General features: G+C 39.6%; 1 protein-coding gene across 1 annotated transcript in view; it reads right to left on the reverse strand.

Moving 5' to 3' along the window:
• The window catches only part of SPATA45 (spermatogenesis associated 45), a 31,859-nt gene that overhangs the window by 15,218 nt on the left and 9,220 nt on the right, over window positions 1-7,421 (reverse strand). The window lies entirely within an intron of this gene.

Genomic DNA, 7,421 nt, shown 5'->3' on the forward strand with positions numbered 1-7,421 from the left:
TATTTAAGCTGTGTTTAGTTACATTTCAGAGAGGAGAGAGGGCATGATTTAACCTATGATCTAAAGTAATTTTTAAAGTTTTGCAATAATGGGGCTGGCCATTTTCCTACTATTAGTCACTGCCACCTAAGGGCATTTTCTAAGTTAGATGCAAGTGATTCTAAATGCCATGGACTGCCAAATAAAGAGCCTTTCTAGGTACTGATTGAGAGCATTATAAAATAAGATATAAGATCCAGTCCTTGGCTTCAAAAAGCTCAAATCTAGAGAAGGAATAAAATACGCAAAGGAAAAACTAAGTAACATTGTGTTGGGAAGGAACAGACTTTCTCTATTCTCAAGGTTCTTCTGGCTGATCTAATAATCGAATAGACAGGAGACAGATTAGCAAGAGAAAATAAGCAAATTTAATACATACATATATATGGGAACCCCACATATGGGAGTCAGAGACCCCCATACGCACCAGAGGTTCAGAAATAGAAAGGGAACATGGGTTTATAAGACCTGTGAGCTGGGGATGAAGTAAACTGCCTTGAGGGCTTCCAAAGGTCATTGCGGGATGATAAGAACATCAGACCTTTAGTAAATAGAAATTTGCCCTGCTCTAAAGATAGATCAAAAGAAGTTACCTCCGATAATCTCATATGGGCAGCAAGTCCTCTTATTCAAATTCTCCTGGGTAGTTAAGGGGAGGGAAGGTGTGCAGGCAGAAATTTCTCTTGAGCCTGTGGCTAAAGTTGCCTTTAGCTCAAAACAGCCCTCACACCACAGAAGCACATTTTGGGGTGACTCATTCTGGACCCCCCACAACTGCCAGAATGAGTTCAGTGAGCGTCTCTAACTGTGCTACCAGGGGGAGAAGAGGGAGAGAAGAGATATCTAGGGGCTGCAGTCATGAAGACAGATTTAGGGAAAAGGTGGGAATTGAGGGGACCCGGGTAATAAAGGATGGGTAGGATCTGGCTAAATTGAGAAGATGGAGAGCATTTCTTAGCCAATCATGAGGAAGATTGCATGAGAAACATGCACGTGGCATACTCATGGCACCAAGTGGCCAGCGTGGTGTGCTTTCTTCTCTGCGCTCTTCTGCTCTTGGTACAGTCTCCAAGCTGACACTGCCACGCCCAGCTCCTTTACCCATCCCGACCAAAGGGGCAGTGTATTAGCAACCTCACGCTCCCAAGCCTGGAGATCAGGAATTAGTCTTGCTATGATAGCTAATATATCTACTATACTAATATGATATCGTGATTTATAATAATAAATATGTATTTGGTCTTCATCCCTGTTTCTGGCACAGAGCTTCTAACACCCTTGGAATTTTCCAAGATGAGAACAATAAGGGTGTCTTTTGTAATGTTAATGAGGTCACTTTTGGGAAGCACCTAAGGAAGCGGGGCTGGTTGCCAGTGGAGCCGATCATGTGATTAGAGGGTTAGAACTTTCAGTTCCACCTCAGACCTCCAGGAAAAAGAGAGAGACTGGAGACTGTGTCAATCACCTATGCCAATGATTTAATCAATCATGCCTAAGTAATGAAACTTCCATAAAAATCTAAAATGACTGGGTTGGGAGAGAGCTTCTGTATCAGTGAACATGTGGAGATGCAGAGAGAGTGGCAGAGAGCAGGAAGGCTTTATACCCCCTCCCACGTACCTTGCCCTATGCGACTCTTCTACCTGCTATTCCTGAATTATAGTCTAATAATAAACCAGTAATTGAGTAAGTAAAATGTTTCCCTGAGTTCTGTGAGCTGCTCTAGCAAATTAATTGAAGCCAAAGAATGGGTTGTAGGGACCTGGATCTAAATATAGCCAGTTGGGCAGAAGCACATGTCAAAGTAAAAACATCCAAACCGATAGAGAATTTTTATAAAAATGTATTTGAACCAAACAGAGGATACATCTGGAAGCAAGATTTTACAGACTGAGATAAATGCTTGGAAAATAACAATTTGCAATTTCTTTTATGTATTTGCCATTAGGGAGGAAACCTGAGGAAGATTACGTGAAGGTGAGAGAAAGCAAGGAGGGGATCGGATTACAGGATAGTTAAGATTATGTGCTCTCTTGAGAGTGGCCATGATTTAGAAGGAGGGGTCTGAAAGGGGGCATTTCAAAGCTATGTTAACCTAGATGCATAGAAACAATGGACAGGGCTTGCTTAAAGCAAAGATAAACCTGTCACTAAGGAAGTTACATCCTGGTGCGTGACAACCCACCATGACCTGCCCAGTTAGGAATTTATGATCAGATAACTGTGAGGTTACTTTCCATAGATCTTTTTTGTCCACACACATGTGACCACCTGTTTTTGTGATTGTCGTCAGAAGTATGCGTGTGTTGGGGGACAGTCTTGTAGAATTAAGCCCTTACTTAACCTGTGGGATCTGATGCTATTTCCAGGTAGATAATGTCAGAGTTGAGTTGAATGGCTAGAACATCAAGCTGGTGTTTTGGAGAATTGTTTGGTGAGGGGGAAAATCCCAAACATCAGAATTGGTAACCAGAATTGTATTTGATGATTAGAAGTGGGGTCAATTGATAACATTCATTCATTCAATGAATATGTATTGAGCATTATTTTCCAGATATGATACTAGGAGCAGGAGATTCAAAGATAACTTAGACCGTCGCTACCCCCAAGAAGCTTATAGTTTTTTGGGGAAGAGACATATGCTGCATTAAAGAACAAAATTCAACCAAGTAAATTTAAAGCTCTAACTGGCTTTATTGACCAATTCATGAATCAGGCAGCATCCCTTCTAGCAAACAGAACAGTTGTACAAAATGAAAAGTTTTTATAGACAGAAGTAGGATGGGACAAACAGGTTAAAAGAGTAGATATGTTCAGGCACGTTCACCTTGGAGGTCTTTATCAGGCAGATTACCTCACTAGTGCTGGCCAAGAAATTCCAGACTCATGGGTTTAAAATTCCACTCCTAGGAGAGACTGAAATTACAATTCGATTAGGTATTAAGTTTTGATGGGGCTTACCACAAGTGATTCCATTTTGGGTCTGTTGTTTCTTTTTCACAGCTGATAATGATAAAAACAGTAGGTAGTCTTACACCGCATAACAACATCGGGGTCAACGACGGACTGCCACTCTCTCTGCATCTCCACAATTCAGAGATTATAAGTATATTTGTTCTTTTGTAATTGTTATACTAGTAGTCCCCTCAAATTCTTGTTGGAATAATGTTGGGCATTCAGTAAACCGCAAATAAATATATATTATGTATTATATTGCCTACTAATAGTTACCTTTGCTTTGTCTCTTTTTCACCTCAAATTCATCTTGAACACTTAAATCATTTTTTGATCATTCTACTTCTCCAGTCAAATTTCAGTGACGCTTTAATGTTTAGAGAATAAAATTGAGGCTCCTTAACATGAACTTCCTGGTCTCGAACAATCTTGCCTCTATCTGCCTTCTTTTCATTGTAGCCAGACTAGTTCCCCCATACGCCGTTCCAGCTCCCACCCGTATGCCTTTTCTCACCATCCAGAATACCCTCATCCTCCTCTCCAGCAATGTGCATGTGAACCTGTTTTGTCTTTTTTCCCATCACCCCCTGCTAAAGGTTACTTCTAGCTCAAGGCTAGAAGTATGCGATATTCATTACAGACTCTTCTTTGCTACAACTGAGTCCCCAACCACTGCCACCACCACTGCCTTTCCTCCCGAAGCTCCATGGACCTTGTCACCCTTGGTCTATAATCTTCACTGTGGAAAGAATGTGTGCTAGTGCGTGTGGGAGATGTGTGCATGCACGTACATGTACACATGAGTTTACCAGTGCTTGCTCATTAAAATTGCTCCACTGCACTCTCTACCATCCGTTTCAGACCTGCTTTCTCACACAGTTGATTTCTGGGCTTCATCTTGTCTTCTCCTTTGTTTCCTACGCTTCTTTGGATTAGGAACTTGATTTCTCCTTGTGACCTGGCTCCATCTGGCACTTCCTCTAAATACAGTTTTCAGGAGGTATTCAATTTCTGAATTCTAAGCATATATAACCCTTAAGAATACTTAGTTGATGCTCTGGATTGGCCAAGGCTAGAATGGGAGACGGGAGTCTATTTTCATTGGTCTAATGCCTTCATCATGGGTTTCTGTAAATGACCTCCAGAGTAGCAGATCAATAGGAAACATATAAAGAGTTTGCATGATCTTTTTAGTGCAAATCAGGCAATGAAGATATTAGTTGCAATAGGTGGGAGAGTGAGGTGGATTTACCATCAAGTTAATATAGCTTTAAGCTTCAGGGTCTCTTTGATGGTCTTATATCAATTTTTGTAGTTTAATTTTGATATCAGTTTCTTAAAGAGATCCTGAAAATGATTAGGCCTCCTCCAACCCTCCATTCCTAATTTAATCGTTCTCTAGAGTAGAACAGTGTGCCCATCGTACCCAAGGCTGCTCAGGTGGACAGAGGGTGGTAATAGTTGTGTAAACTGAAGACAAGGTTGCTAAAAAATCTATCCCCCTCCTCATGAAACATGGATTTTACATCTAGTGGCATTGTTCTGGTTTGTAGTTTACCCTTTTAGATCATAGGAAACCTTTGCTCGGGAACAGCCACATCATTCCGTATTCCAACATATATACCATCTTGGACTTTGGCTCCTGGGAGCTGTTCAGTTCTCCAATCGCTGAACTCTTACTTACTCAAACCTGTCTCAGACTTAGCATTCCATGCCCATAATGTAGCTCAATTTCATTGTGACTCCCAGCTAAGTGATGCTCCCAGGAGCGTCGTCGCTGGCAGAAGTTAAGGTTCATGTTATATTATACACCCAAATATATGATAGATTCTTGCCTAAACTGGTTAATAAGTAACTATGACTGAAGCCTCAAGAGAGAGGAGGCAAGGTTAGCAGATGAGAATGACACTATAAAGAGATACTGAGTCCCTTTTCTGTACTCCATTCTTTATTTTATGGAGTTTGGTTGAAATAGACATATGAATTTTGTTTAATACTTTCATTGGGAACACCTAATTTTACTTTTCAGAAACCACAGAAACTTAAAATCAGAAGAAATCCTAGATCTCACATAGCTTATTTTCCATGGAATTCATAAATCTTATCCACAATATACCTGGTCCAACATAGATATCACCTAACTCTAGTCTAGAATGTCACATGGTGGTCCCTTTATCTGTTGACCACCTCGGAATACAAGAAATCTACCTCTCGTTAGGCTAAGGGTCGTCAGTATACGCCATTGCGTGCTTCCCTTTAGGATCACACAGGACACCCTCCAGGGGGGACTCTACAATCTTCAATCCAGTCTGAAAAAGCTTGGAGTAATTCCAAGACAATCCAAGCAGGCTTCAATAGACAAAAATGGGGTCAAATATAAGATAACACGAGAATGAGATGTGACTTTACGGAAATATGAGTTGATAATAATGGTTATGGGTAATATTCACAGAATATTACTATAGATCAGAAGTCAGGCAGGCATCATTTAAGTGCTTATATTTTTTAGCCATTTATTTCTCACAATAGTTTTATAAAGAATATTGTCTTCATTTTCCAGTTGTAGAAACTGACGTGCAGAGTAACTGACGTGCAGAGTAACTAGTCCAAAGACATGCAGCTAGTAAGTGAAAGAGCTAGGATTTGAATCCAGGCCAATTGAATCTGGAGCCTGAATCTGCAGTAGACTACCTTAATAATTGTAACTAAGAATATCTAAACACGTGCCAGGCGTCATTCATTTATTTGACCCTCATAATAGCAATCCTATGAAAGCATGCACTATTATAGAACAGCTAAGTAAGTTGCCTAAGTTCACACAGCTAGTGAGTACTGAGATTAGGATTCAAATCCAGAGAGCTGTGGTATAGATCTGATGCTCTTCTCTCCTACTCTAGACCCTCTTGGTGGTACACTCCTTTGTAGATAGTGATAGTGTTAGATTCAGAGCTTTGTCATGTGCAGGGAAGGCAAATGACAAGGGCAAGAGTAGGATAGATGCCAGCTGGTAAAAATGCAGAGGGAAATTAGATACTGACTGGTATCCAGGATACCTAGAGAACTGCCAACCTAATCCTTCTTGCTAAGGACACAAAGAGGACAAATTATCTCTAGATAGAAGGAGCCTAAATGATCAGAAAGAATGGCTTCCCTCCAGGAAGCTACCTCTATGGAAAGGAAAATGAGGCCTAATGTAATTTGCCAGTTTCTGGTTTTAGAAAGGGGATGGGAAGCTTGCAGATACCTGAATTTTACTGTGAACCTTTTGGGATGGAGGTACTACCCGGGCAAGCAAAGAAAGGTCCATTTAAAATTCTCCCCATTGGATTCCCTTTCTGAACAGCCTTTTTTTTTTTTTTTTTTTGGTGAGTTATATAGAAGTTTTCATGATACACGAAGAAATAAAAAATGCCTCTAAATATTGAGTAAGTTGTGCCAAATATTAAGCAATGCAATTAGTTCATTTTTCAGAAATCCATTAACTAAGACTGAAAACCTTAGGATTTCACATTTAGTTATTTGTTCATTCAGAGAATATTGCTTGGTAATCTAAAATAATATCTAAATCAATGTTTAAAAATTATATTTGCAGAGGAAATTTACAAGTTTTTTTAAAAACTGGGTTCATTTACAAAACAAATAATTGTTTAAAATATTCAATGTTTGTTAGCTACAGTCATTCAGTAAATATTTATTGAACACCTACATATGCTAGGTACTGTTTCAGGTTCTCAGAATATAGTAGCTGCAGTAGCAGCAACAAAAAACAACAAAACTTTCAGCAGTAACCAAGGAAAAAAAGTAAAATATAGGACATTTTAGAGAGTGGTAAGTGCTAAGGAGAAAAATAAGCAGGAGAGAGGAAGGGGGTTGCGTGTGGCAATTTATATGGGGTGACCAAAGAAGACATTAAAATGTGCATATTCCTTAAAGTTTAGAATTATGTAGCATTTCACCTGTACTGAGAGGTATCTGATATATTTTTGCACACAATCAAAATAATAGTAAGAAGCAATAAAATGTATACACGGTTTTAGGGTTTTAGATAGCAGCACTTTTTAAGATTAAATCTATAGGGAGATACTCCTAGTTTCAATTTAAGTTTAATAATGAGTATTTGGAGTATTCTTTTTTTCCTTCAAATTTTGTTTCTCAAAAAGTAGCAGGGCTGCCTTTTTCTCTAGTCAAGGAAGACTCAAGGTTATGTGTGCTCTTGAGAGTGGGAACTATCTCATTTCTTTTATTCCCCAGAGCCCATGATAATGTCTGGCACATACCGTTCAAAACAAATTTGATAATTGGAACCCACTGAACTCAATGAATGTCTGTGTCCAGGAATTACTAACTACAGGTATTGGTCCAAGGACGAATGCTGAGCGACAGGGTCTGCTGTGGCACCACACCTCTCACAAGCCGCAAGCCGCATT

This window comes from Pteropus vampyrus, unplaced genomic scaffold (assembly GCF_000151845.1).
Source record: "Pteropus vampyrus isolate Shadow unplaced genomic scaffold, Pvam_2.0 Scaffold98, whole genome shotgun sequence".
NCBI classification, from domain to species: Eukaryota; Metazoa; Chordata; class Mammalia; order Chiroptera; family Pteropodidae; genus Pteropus; species Pteropus vampyrus.